We start from the raw sequence: 13199 nt of genomic DNA, 5'->3' as shown, positions 1-13199 counted from the left end.
TGTTACAAAAAATACTTATGAACATGATTTTAAGATGTTTATTACATGCTTGAAGTAAAATGAAAAACTGAGAGAAAACTGACAAAATTTTGGAGAGGAACACTGGCCAAATTTCAGACAACCCTCTGTCGGAAGTTTTAGAGTTACTCTAGAGGCACCAAGGAAATCCTGAAATTTTATAAGCATGCCATGGTATTGTTCTAGGAAAATGAATCTGTAACCTTGGAGCATAAATTTGTAAAATAATTATAAAATTAATCTATACAAATTGGCAATGTTATACAATATTCTATGAGACATAAGGCTGATTAGCTTTAAGGTAATGATACTAGTAATATAAAAGAAGAACTGGGATCCCTGGGTGGCGCAGTGGTTTAGCGCCTGCCTTTGGCCCAGGGCGTGATCCTGGAGACCTGGGATCGAATCCCACGTCGGGCTTCCGGTGCATGGAGCCTGCTTCTCCCTCTGCCTATGTCTCTGCCTCTCTCTCTCTCTCTCTCTCTCTGTGTGACTATCATAAATAAATTAAAAAAAAATTAAAAGAAGAACTATCCAAAAGTAGTACCAGGACTGGTAGACAAAATATATGTGAGGGAGTGGGCAACAGCAAGTATGATTATGAGATTTTTGAACCTATCCTAGTGTCAAGGCAAGTGGTCAACAATTGTACTGTAGAAGTAAATATGCTATTTTTGTTTGAAGTGATTCATGCACAGGTATAGAAAGGTCCACACAGATGTGCGCTTGTGTGTATGTGTTTGTGTGAAATATACACACACAAAAAAATAGTTGAGATACTTTAGTAGAGTTAAAGCCATGAGGCTGGCCAAGAGCATCTGAGAGTAAATGTACATCTTCTGAATATAATGACTTCTACATGACAATAGAAAACAGACTTTTAGGATAATACTGGTTAGTGTGATAGAAATATACACTTTTTGTTGTTGTCGTCATTTAATCAGTTAAACAAAGAAAATCTGAGTCCAGCCCGATGCAGTCAGTAAAGCTAAAAAGTCCAAAATGTCTATCTACATTTAAAACTTGAAATTTAATCTAAATCTCAATGATGCTAATAGGGTAACATATGTTTGTGGGTCGTGTACACTTTAATTGTTTGTTTTTAATACCAAGCCATCAAGTCCCAAATCTGAGAATGGTTCATATAATTATTCTGCATGCTTCCGGAAAGAAACCTAAAGGATTGGGTCAGGAAAGACTTGCATTTACTACTGTAGAATAACTGTGATTTCTCCTGTCTTGTGTGGTGGCTTTGTGACATTTTTCTCTTTGAAACTTATAATCTCTGTCTTACTATAATGATAGATTTTAGATGAGTCAAGGCTTAGAATTAAAAGAAAAAGGCTTAGAATTAGCAGGAAGGGGCAGAGACTAAATGAAACTTTACATCTCTTGTGATTTGAAACATTTCCCATTTGAGTATCCATCTTGTAAAAATCTTAATTCAACACCAATTTATGTTCATAAAACAAGATGGATCTACGAAAAGACACTTTTAATAAAATATTCAGTCTGCAAGAAAACATCGATTTTAGTAAGAGTGCAACCTTACATTTTCTGCATTATGAGCTATATAGTATGTGTAAACTTTTTTTCATTCTTTATAGTTAAGTAATTTTAAAGTAGTCTCCTAAGGAACATATGACTGTAAAGACTTTATTATTATGACAGTTTCAAAGAGCTGGATTAAAAAACAAAAATGAAAAGCCTTCTGTTGTTAAACATTTATTTTTACATAAAACACAGAAAACCCAATTGTCCCTAAAACTTCTATTAATAAATCTCACTGTTTTCCATCCTTCTCCATTTAACTTTTAGCTGGCCGAATTTAAAGGAATATTTTGTCGCTTGGATAGTAGCGGGGAAGGGCATGCAACCTCAATTAAATCAAAGTTCAATGGGGTGAATTTCCATACCAGCATAGACAGACTTTACAAAAAAACCTTGGGAACTAATTCTAGCTAACATTTATTGAGTATTTACCACATAAGGCACTGGGTTCAGACAGATTAAGTCATTTAACCATCGTGACAACAGCAGGTGCTATTAGCATCTTTATTTTATGGATGAAGAACTCTAGTCTTATTGCTTAAGTCAATAGCTCCCAAACTTTGGTGTGTATCAGAATCACCTAGATAGCTATTAAAGTATATGGGGCCTAGGCTTCTTGAAATAGAGGAGGGTCTGGGCTTTTGTGTTGTGACCGATCTCCCCAGGGTTTCTGAAGTCCACTAAAGATATAGAAGCACCAGCTTAAGTACCTTGCCTGAAATAATAAACGACAGAAATGATAATTAAACCCTAGCTGTTCAGATGACAATAATTTATGCTTTAAGCCAACATGCTATGTAGTATCCAATTACATTAAAAGGTAAAGATATCACAGAAATCGTTCTTGTATTTGAAGTGTGTGGGGTTAAAGTTGATGAATTCCAAGATGCTAATATAAGCTACAGCTTACATTACCTTAAAATGAATGTGGAAAATTATATTGCCCTTATGCACTAGACATTCAAGTGATTTGCACTATGAATAGTATAAAATGAAGCTAAACATTAGCATTAATGGTTTAACAGAGAAAACATCAACTTTGCTGCTCTTATTCTAAATCTGTTTTTTTTTTTTTTTTTTAAACAAGATAATGCAGCAACAGCAGCAGCCCTGAACCTCGCAACAACTTTCCCCACTAAAGACACTGATAGCAATTACAGATGTAGGTAAGGTTTTCTCTTTCTGGCCCATGAGGATTTCTTCCTGTGTTTGGAGTAGAAAACGGTTTCCAGACAGGTCGTGGGAAGATTCTGAAAAAGCTCTGAGTTACATTTATGGACATATGGCTATAGCACCCCCTGCTGATGACTGCTGGGATTAACATTCATGCCATGCTGACCTCAGAATCCAGTCCCTGGAATCATTTCAATTCATTGGTGAGACAGAAAAATAGCGCTATCTCAACTTGTCTTCTCCAATCTCTAAACCACTGATAGGTTGGTTTTCTTTTTTAACTCTAAATCCTAGATTTCATTGGGTTATTGATAATTTTTATGACCTGTTAGTAATTTGTTTACTCATTCATTCAAGTATTTATTAAAAGTGCTCACTCTGTGGCTGGAGATACTCTAGTTGTCTGTGATATAGGTTTGAAACAAAGCTTCTTCCCTCATGGGCTTACACACTGAGGTGGTGGAGGAAGGGAGGGAGAGAAGGAAGGAGGGGCAGGAGAGGAGAGGAAAGAGAGAGAGACAGAGAGAACAAAGGCAAGTTCATACATAGTAAATCTGGTATGATAAACATTATGAGGAATGAAAAAAGAAGCAAGATAATAGAAAAAGCATATGCAGGTGAGGGTTGGGAGAGTCTGTGCTTTATACGTTTATCTGTATTTTGTGTTTGTTCTTCCCATCCTTTGAAAGACTGCACTAAACACAAGCAAAAAGAGATACATAACACAGCTGTTTTTTAGGAAGATGCACAAACTATTTCTACGTAACTTTGTCTCTAGTGTGAAGACCTCACAGTTCTCCTGCAGCAATTAGAAGAATCATGAGTCCCAAGCAGGAGTCAAAGCACAAAGGGGAGGCAGTGTTAGGGAATCCACATGGGAGGGGTGGAATGGGGGGTTCATATCTGCATGTGGCGTCCCAAGCCATTTTTTTAGAAAAACTTTTGCATGTAAAATAAATACATCAAGCTTTGCCTAGCATCAGAACCACATCTAAACTGGTGCTTGAGGCCAAACTGCTTTTATTTATTTCTTTTTTAAAAAATCTGAATTGTCACTGTATAAAGCTAGTGGAACAGAGTGCAGTACAGTGATACAAGGTCACAGCTGTTTGCACATTGCACTTCAGAATCTGAAAGCATGTTATTACAATACTGTTTTTAACATGAGAACATCTGCACAACAGAGGGGGGTGGGGCTTGAGCTTTGTTTCTGTTTCTGGCCCCTATCCTGAGACCACCTGGGTGACTGTGGCCTCACATTATCCCTCTCTGCTGGTCAGAGCACAGAGAGACCACTTGTATGGAGATCCTAGGAGCCAAATCTCAAAGCAGTGGAATGAATAATTTCTGTCTCCAGTTATGTTGAACCAGGAAAGAGAAAAAAGAGTTGATCTATTAAATAGCATAGGTCAGTACGGGGAAAAAAGGATTAAAAAGGATAATCCATTATGAACAAACGGGAAGATGACAAAGACAGCTAGGATACTGATTGCCATTCATTCCTCTGTCTTTTCTCCCCATCTGTGTCGCCCTCAAGGTCAAACCCAACTCTGAGTCAATCAAGGCTCTTGCCTTCTGACCATCTATACCCAGGTGCTATACATGCTCAAGAAAAATCACATGCTTTTATGAGACTGGGAATATGAGAAATTCATGATCCTCAAAATAGCCTGTAAAGTTCTCAGGGTGTTTCTAGTCTAGTTTCTATCTTCTGTTTTTAACCTTGGCTTCACTGCTAATGTCATCAGACCTTATCACAACCTTATCACAACCTCCACCTCAGGAGAAGAGCTACCTTTATATTACAGGCAGAAAGTAGAGGCCACCTGGTTGTTATTCCCTTCTCTTCCTGACACCTACCTCACCTACAAACACATCAGCATTTTCTAGATTCTTCCTATCTCCTCCTTCAAAGGCAGAGTCTTAGCTCACCTGTCCTGGGATGATCCTCCCATATCCTCCATGACATTGGTACATCATTCACCCCCCAGCCCTCCATTCCTTCTCCCTACTGACTCTCTGAGGCCCTGTGTATTAGGATAAATCGATGGGCTTTGGAGGTAGAGGGAAACAATCCTGGACAAGTTGCAGAGGTTCTCTCAAACTCAGTTTCCACATTTGTCAAGTGAAGATCAGTGTACCTCTCCCACAGGGTTTGTGTAAGGATTAAATAAGATAATATGCAAAGCCCTTGGATCAGAGCAAGTATTGGGGAAAAAAAAAACAACAACAACAACAATAGCTTTTAGTATTGCTTGTAATTACTCCTGCAGCATACTACCAGTTTTTGCAACAGTCCTTTTCAAAACATGTTTACAAACATTTACAATTGTATATTATAACAACTTATAATGTAAGTGGGACAGATCTAGAAATGCATTCAAAATAAAGAAGTTGCTTTCTCAAGGTCATGGAAATAGGTTGGTGGTGAAATTGGGACTGAAAATTAGATTTTCTGAATCCTATTTCAGTGTTTGTGCACCTACATTTACTGCCTCTTTTAGTATCTGCTTCCTTATGGGAAGGATGCTACTGTCTGAATTTTGGATTCATTTGAACTTAGGAGCTAATGAGATGCTATTGTTATAAAATAAAACATATCTCTCTGTGTGGATATCACTTGTGTTTTTCTTTGTATGGCGAATTACTTACAAATCTGATGTTCTTTATATATGCAAAGTGATACAGGCATTAATTGCATTACCTGAAGCAAAGACTACAGCTGTGTGAGGTTGATGAAACTGCCATAGATTTTACAAAATGCTTTGTGAACAAAACTCCAAACACTTATGACAAAGACTGTATAACATATGGCTTAGCATCCATTTACATTTGGAAGTGTGCAACATCAGGGGGAGGAAGAATGTTTTTGTTGTTATTTTTTGCTTTAGGTTTTTGTGTGCGTGTGGTTTTTGTTTTTTGTTTTTTGTTTTGTTTTTAATAGGCTTGAGGTTTAGGAGAAATTTAGAGAAGTCAGTGAATTCATTGGCTATTTTCAAGAGTATATTTAGGTCACCTGAATTTCAAGATGCTTTACAGCTTATGTAAACAACTCATATCAATATAAAATCACTTTATGGAAATGGTTTCTTTATTCCATTTGATGGAGAAATAACTTTATTTTTTGAAGTAGTAAAATAAAAACAAAGCTGGCGAATGATGAATCAGGAATATATGAGGAGCTGCTGGCATACATTGAAATGTAGAAAGCAAAATTCTTGCAAGAGTTGTCAGGACCAAAGTACTCATTCACATGACTGCTCAGATTGTTGCCGTGGTTGAAGAAAACTGCCTCACTTAAGACCACATCTGATGCCGGGGACAGCTCCTATCCAATGGCCAAGAAGAGGGATTGTAAGAAGCCCTGGTCTTCTTGTGCCAACTGGAAATGGTTATGAAGGATGTCAAAGAGAGACAGCAGCAGACACGTGTTAAAGGAGGCAGGACAGATTTTATTCAAACTGCCCTAGGAGAGGCTCTAGAACAACTAAGACAGAGGGAACTGAGATTGGGAAAGAGAAAACAGAGAGAACACAAAGGGGCTGAGAGAAGTGAAAAAGGGGTAACAAAGAAAGTGACTAAGGGCCTGCTTGGAGATGGAAATTGCAGACGGAGAATAATTGGGAAATTATTGAAAATGGTCTGGCAATGTGAGTGGGGACAGTGGGCATCCTGTAACTTGTCAGCATTGCATTTTCTCATGCAAAGAATCGGCACAGGGCCATGGGCCCACATGGGTCGAAGCCAGGCCAAGGCTTGGACAAGCCTTTCAGCAAGTGTTCATGCACATCCTTTGTGCTGTGTGGCAGCTCACAAGTCACAGGGTCATAGATGTTTCAGAAATTGTTGTAGGGCTGACTAGGCATCCACTGAAACTGCAGCAGAGCATGACTTCTCCCTCTGTGCTGTCTGGCCTCCATTCTCTTTCCTCTTCCATAGGAATTGATCCTAAGATCCCTTATAAATGTCCTGTATGCTGACCTCCATCCTTATGGGGGCATCCAACCCCTAGCAATGTGCTTCTCATAACAGGAGTTGCTAGGCAGTTTCTCAGTTGGAAAAAGATGATTCTTTACTTTCTCTGAAGACCTCATGCTATGTAAACCAATCCTCATTTATAGCCTTGGAATATGTACCTGCTAAAGGACTGTGGCACTTCATTGTAGCTAAAAAAGAGAAGATCCATTTTTAAGTATGTTAGTTTCTTCACATTCTACATTTGAATTTTTGGTTTTTGCTATAATGGTCTTTGATACCCTGAATAACCAAAATGGGTCGATGGTTCATGGTTTACTAAATCATAAATATAAATAGAGATGTCATAACATAAATGCTACAACTCCAACATTACAAATACATATTTATTACATTTTTGGTACAGAATTCATTGGGTGGCCACGGCCAGTAAATCTGACATAATGCTTTCACGCAAGCAGTCAAAAAAAGTGTCAACAAAAATTATATATATATATATGAAATTGGACCTGTAGTCCATCTACTTCTATTTCTTGGTCACTGTATTGAAAGTTTGTCAAATAACATCATGACACTATTGAAGCCAGCTCATAATTTTCAAACAAAGCAGTGTTCTGGATAGTCAGCCAAATTAGTTGCCTTTTTTCAAAGAATAAGTAAAAAATATTGCTTTCTTGCATGTAATTGCTGAATTTAGTTGTTAAACATAGAGAAGGATCCAAAATTTTAGTCCTTCAACAAGATTCGTACTATTGCCCAGAAAATTTGAAAACAAAACAAAATTACAAATAAACATTAGCTTCAGAAAGAAAGCAACAGAAGCAATTGTCATAATTTATTGTATTAAATAGCACTGATGGGTATCAAATTATATTAACACATACGTTGTCAAAATGTACTTGCAGATAGACAAGCATATGGTGGGATAAGTCCTTGATACTCAAGAAGAAAATGAGTTCCCAGCACATATGTGAGACACATGTGAGAGGTAACTGTCCTACCAGATTCTTCTTTATTATGAAAACTTCATGCTCCAGGAGTTGTATTTTAATTTTGGTAATGATTACTTAGTGAACCATAGTGAAGCCTAAAAAAGTGTGCTGGTTTTAACACTGAAGAAGTAATATCATTTCTATCAAGGCAGCAAGGAATGCCATTGCTACCTCAAGGTAGCTATACATATAACTGCTCACAAAACAGTATATGTATAATATACACATAGTATGTGCATATATGCAATATATATGCTAATAATATATACTAATATACTTATATATATTCACTAATAAAAAAGAAGGAAGTCTTGCCGTTTGCAACAACATAGATGGACCTTGAAGGTAATATGCTATGTGAAATAAGTTAGACAGAAAGACAAATACTATATGATCTCACTTACATGTGCAATCTAAAAACATCAAACTTCTAGAAACAGAGTAGAATGGTGGTTGCTGAAGGGCCAGGAAAATAAGATCTTGGTCAAAGGGTGCAAACTTTCAGATGTAAAGTATAAGTTCTCAGGCTCTAAATTACAACCTAATGGCTGTAATATTGTAATTAATACATTTGTACACTTGAAGACTGCTGTGAGAATAGAGCTTTAAGATTCTCACCATAACAATAAAACAACAACAAAATGGTACTTATGTGAAATGAAAGGTGTATTAACTAAGCTTATTCTGGTAAACATTTAGCGATACATACATGTGTCCAATCATCACATTTTGTACCTTAAATTCAAAGAATGTTGTACGTCAATAATATATCAGTAAAACTAGAAAAAAGTTGAAGTAGTTATACCATCTTAGAGAGTTTGGGTAGATTAGAGTCCATATTTTCTGAGTAATTTAACAGCTTTAATATAAACACCAGACGTATTTTTAAAACAGCCAACTTCTATATATAAGTTGTGCAAAGTATTTTAAATGTTAATTTATTTTTGGTTGTCACCATAAATTGTGCAGGAACAATTTGTTATCTATATTATCTATATTTGTTATCTATATTAGAATTTATGTTTGTGTCACAAATAAAATAAGAACATGCTTCCATGGAGTTATACTGTAGTTAAAGGCCTTACAAGTTTCTAGATGTGAAAAAAATAATGTGAAATTAAACTGTGTTTTATATTTTGGTTAGTACTCTGCACAATATTAATGATAACAAAGCCAAAGAGTGTCATGAGCAGCTCCAGCCTGAGCCTGCTTTATTGGTTAAAGTTCAGAATACCCTTAGAAGATAACACGTTTACTTTCATTTCAAAGATGGTGAGATCGATAGAGGACATTATTGTCTTGAAATTACATGGTAGTAGAGTCAGGAACAAATCTATGTATTTTGGGTCTCAGAATGTTTTATGCTCTATAATAATACAATACTTGTGTTACAAATACCAAAGGAATTAAGGTGTGGATAGCTGATTAAATATGTTCACATGCTGTTTAGGCTTTCTCAAAGGGGTGCCGTTTTCCATGGTGAAAATTCTTTCAGCCTTGACTGGTGGTTTAGGAATGTGCAGTTGGTTCCAATGAAGCTGGACTAAGTGAGAGAAGGCAAAACTCCTAATAAACCAGAGTAACAAATTACATGGCTAGTCCACCAGCATACATGTCTTAATGTTATTATTATCCACACAGAAGTTCCAAATTGAACCTCATGTGAGTAATGCAAATTTAATTTTGAAATAAAGTTTTCTAATTTAAAAAAGTAAGGCCAGAAAGGGCAAACCCATAAAACAAAATGAAATGAAATAAATGTGTCACCTTTTTACACAAGATAAGTGAGGGTATGGGTATAGGTTTTACTGTATATTTATGAACATGTTTTCATTAACATAGGATTTATAAACAGGAAGTGATAAATGTAACAACCTTAACCTACATTATTCATTTATCAAGATATTTTCTTTTTTTTTTTTTAAGATTTTATTTATTTATTCACAGACACAGAGAGAGAGAGGCAGAGACACAGGCAGAAGGAGAAGCAGGCTCCATGCAGGGAACCCGATGTGGGACTCGATCCCGGGTCTCCAGGATCACACCCCAGGCTGTAGGTGGCGCCAAACCGCTGCGCCACTGGGGCTCCCCTATCAAGATATTTTCAATGCCTATTCGTCTGCAACATTTTCTTTTCTTTCAAAAATACAGCTCTTTTTTATATTGCAAATAGCTAAAAGAATACTCAAAAGTATTAGTATTATACAATTAGATTTTAGAGAAAGAAAATTAAAAACATTTTTAAGAATAATGAATTTAGATATTTAATCTGAAGTTATTAATGCATCAACACTAGAATTTATCTTGTCTTTGCTCAGTCAGTGTTAGATATTCAGCAATGAGAAGGTAAAATGTAAATTTATATTTTTGTGAGTATATGTTTATGTGTATGCCTCTGCGCATATGTGTATGTGTGTGTGTGTGTGTATTTATGTGTGGAGGTTAGCTTAAGAATTTAAGAAAAATATTTCTTGCATAGTATAAATTTCAGAAGTATATTTCCATCAGGTGTCCTCATTGCCATAGAAATATTTCTACCAAAAGAGAGGAGCTCTTAGTAAAAATAGGTTATAGGATGAAGCACCAAATATTGAGAAATCCCACATTATTGTGGATAAAAACACAAAACTTTTGTGAGTGCACATACCTCAGCTGGAGAAGCCAGCATGAGGAGAAAAGGCAGAAAGTAAGTGTACTCCTTTGCATAGATAGCTTTATAATCAAACTGCTGTACTGTTGGGAAAGAAAAAACCTTTTTCCTTTACCCATCTCAGGTTCTCTGGCCGGAGCCCTATAAATTAGAATGACAAAAGACATAGTGATGAAAAAAAACCAAAAGCAAAACAAAACAAAACAAAAACCCCAGAGATTTATTAACATGTGTGTCCTGCATATACATGGAAGTGCTGAGTAATGAGTAACTCAAAGTAGTGGTTAGAACTTAGGCTTATATAACATTTTAACAAAAGAACAACCAATTTTTAGAAAAGTGGCATAATGAAGGAAAAACTTAAAGGTTCTGGGGTGGCAAATGGTGGGAAAGCAAATATATGGGGAAATTAATGGTAGACAAAGGCTAATTGATGAAAATTTATTATGTGAAATCCTCTGGTGCCATCTCTGGGTTGCAGAGGGTCTAGACTTATCACTGGTGATTCACTTTTGTTCTTCCTGGTGGAGAGGGGTAGGGGAGACACCATTACAACAAATATCTTAGGCAGAGAAGGAGATGGCAGAGAGCTTTTCTTGTATCTTCTTCTTGTCAGTTGCTTCCAGCTCAGAGTAACCCTTATGCCAAAGTAGCATATTTTGGGGTGAGATATTCTGCTATGCTCATTACCATTCTACAAGTAAGTATGCATTGTTTATACATCTGCAGTCCTCGTGAAAAATAGATTGGATTGAAGTAAAACCAGCTTTAAAATACTTTAGTAAGTTCATTGAGCTGAAGGAAGGAAAAAAATCCATTCCTTTTTCAGAATCTTGATTTTAAATTTTGATTCATCAAAAAATTTAACAGGCTCTCCATAAATGCAATTTATACATTGTAATATGAGACTGGTATCATCATTTTTGTTGTCACGGCACAGCCTCAGTTTCTGGGGGTTGTGTGCACATTCAGGCCGTAGTAAATGATTGTTTATTGGTCTATATCATAGCTTTTATCTCTTTTAAAAAGATTTTATCTATTTGAGAGAGAGTGCAAGAGCAGGGCAGAGAGGGAGAAGCAGGCTTCTCACTTAATCAGGGAACTTGATGTGGGTCTTGATCCCAGAATCCTGGGATCATGACCTGAGCCAAAGGGAGATACTTAACCGACTGAGCCACTCAGGCCCATAACTTTTATCTTTGAAGATCCCCACTTGATATTAAACATTTTACTGACTGTATACTACGTAATCAGAAATTTGGGATGAAAGAAAATTAAAAAGTCTAAATGATTATCAGCATTCTTTATGAAACACAGTAGTGTAATATGCTGATAATGATGTATTATGTGATTATTGCCTAATAGGAAAAAGATTTTACCCTGACAAGAGACATGGGATAATTCTGTAAGGGGGATAGAGAGTTAATGAAAAAGACATCATAGGATTATTTAAATATGATAATAATAGCATATTTATATTAAGCTAGTTTTCTTCATAATACTGTCAGAATGGTACCAAATGCCAGATTGTTAACCAACATCACCAGTTAAATATCTACATATTGTGGGTCTATGATGAGATCATTCAGTGGTTCAATAACACAGAATATATAAATATAAGATACTATACAGGAAGCAAAGATAGTTGGCAATCTCATAATTCTTTTTCATTAAAGATTTATTTTAGAGAGAGCATGAGTGGGAGGAGCAGAGGGAGAGGGAGAGAGAATCTCAAGCAGACTCCACACTGCGCATGGAGCCCAATGTGGGGCTTGATCTCAAGACCCCGAGATCATGACCTGAGCCTAAACCAAGACTCAGAGGCTCAACAGACCGCACCACCCAGGCACCCCTGCCAATCACACACTTCTTAAGTACATCTGCCAGTTCTTCAAATTGCATTTTACAATGGCTGCACCTTTTGTCTTAAAGTTTCTCATCCCTTTTCACCAAATATTCCATCTTCTGCTGCTGCTAAAGTCTTCCTATTGTAAATAAACGCAAATTCCTTTTGCTGAATTGCAAAATCATTAGCATCAACTTTATTAATTCTACAAATATCCATTGAGTGCCTGTTACAAACCAGATAGTGTTCAAAATGCTGGGGCTACGAACTTAGGAGGTTAAGGGTGGTTTATTTTGTGAAAAGCATTTTAATAACTTAACAAATAAGTTTGATCTTATCTCACAGAACTCATTAAGGATCTGGAGGAGTCGAACATTGTATCATGCGGCCAATTGCATAAACATATAGAGGAAGTATGACAGATTTGTCTAGCTACTCAGTTTGTAATCAAGTATTCCCTGACAAAGGGAGGATGACTGGTTTATGTATAATATCAAGACATGGTCCCTTCAATTTTTTTTGGCTCATTTCTACACTCCTCCATCCATCCCTTCCTCCATCCTTCCCTGCCTGCCTCCCTCCCCCTCTCTCTTTCTTTTCCCTTCCCTTCCCTTCCCTTCCCTTCCCTTCCCTTCCCTTCCCTTCCCTTCCCTTCCCTTCCCTTCCCTTCCCTTCCCTTCCCTTCCCTTTTTTTCTTTTTTCTTTTCTTTTCTTTTCTTTTCTTTTCTTTTCTTTTCTTTTCTTTTCTTTTCTTTTCTTTTTTTTTCTTTTCTTCCTTTCCTTTTCTTTTCTTCTTTCCTTCCCTTCCCTTCCCTTCCCTTCCCTTCCCTTCCCTTCCCTTCCCTTCCCTTCCCTTCCCTTCCCTTCCCTTCTTTCTGGAATTAATTTACTTATTCATGAAAGACATAGAAAGAGAGGCAGAGACATAGGCAGAAGAAGCAGCAGGCTTCCTGGATTGTGATGCTGGACTCGATCTCAGGACCCCAGGATCACG

Source organism: Canis lupus, chromosome 23 (genome assembly GCF_003254725.2).
Source record: "Canis lupus dingo isolate Sandy chromosome 23, ASM325472v2, whole genome shotgun sequence".
NCBI classification, from domain to species: domain Eukaryota; kingdom Metazoa; phylum Chordata; class Mammalia; order Carnivora; family Canidae; genus Canis; species Canis lupus.
This window is presented reverse-complemented; position numbering follows the sequence as displayed.